A 1,237-nucleotide genomic window follows, 5' to 3' on the forward strand; every position below is an offset into this window, starting at 1 on the left:
GGGCTCTGTGTGACTCCAGGGCTTGGAGACAGCATTCAGTCTCCTGCAGTGACTCATTGTTTGGAGTGCCCATGCCTGAGCAATTAATTTACCAATGATTTTGCCTCTCATTAGAATCTAATGTTCATTTGGGAAAGCCAGTTCCAGCATGCGGGTAGTATACACTGGAACAGGAACCCAGAGAGGCTGTAGGATTTTCGTCCTCAGGGATGTTCAGGATTTGACTGAGAAACCTGATCTAGTCCCTTCAGGTTTGAATTACTCTGTATTCTATTGCTAAATGTTCCCTAGGGCAGGACCCATATATTATGGTGTGTTTGTACAACACCTAGCATGGTGGTGCTCCATCTCAGGTCAGCTCCATCTCAGGTCAGCCTCTCACCATCTTGATGAGAGGCTTGAGTGTTGGCCAGAATATGGCCGATGCTCCTGAGCCAACAGTAGCTTTACAACAGTTTTGGGTGGTTCAAAAGAACAACAGAACCAAGTGTATCTGGAATTCTACCGCTTATGGTGCAGAATGGGGGCAGAGCTTATTTCTACCACTAAAGAGAGCCGAGTTGTCCTCACAGCCCCAGAGTCTCAACTTTTGAAAGCAGACATCCTGTACTGTTATCAGGGTCCTTGTAAATGCTCCTCACTGTGTTTAAAGAGTTATTTTTGAGGCTCCGAGGGAGTCTGAGAACCAGTTAGCAGATTTCTACCATGGTCATTTAGATAACCCGAGGGAACATAAGCAGGCTTGTGTTCTGCAGAGGATTTTCCCTCTTGTATTGCAAGCGGACTCCTTTATGGCATCTCAGAATGTATTTTAAGGGCAGGAGAAAAATTCAGCCAGGGAGTTTGGCTTTGAGGGGAGGAGGAGGAGCACAGTAGTAAGGCAAAGTGGACAGAGCCTCTGGGAGCATCCGTATGGAAAGAGAAATGAGGCATGTGGCTGGACTTTCACCTGCTCCCCTCCCTCTCAGGTTGTCCAGGGTAGTTCTAAGTATCTCAAATATGTGCATTACCCAGGTGGTATCTTTGTGGTGCATGCTTCTCTGATATGGACAGGAATTCAAGCCAGATCCCAAAAGAGCTCAATTGCCATTTACAAAGGGATATAGTTCAAGGAGGAGGCTGGCTAAAGACTTGCATGTCCAGGGAGAAACACCTTTATATTTTCACCCCAAATTCATGTTTCAGGTGTTATTTCTGGCCTCTCCTCTGCAACCTACCAGGCCTGAGCAGAATCACA

Source organism: Lathamus discolor, chromosome 5 (assembly GCF_037157495.1).
Source record: "Lathamus discolor isolate bLatDis1 chromosome 5, bLatDis1.hap1, whole genome shotgun sequence".
Taxonomy (NCBI): Eukaryota; Metazoa; Chordata; class Aves; order Psittaciformes; family Psittacidae; genus Lathamus; species Lathamus discolor.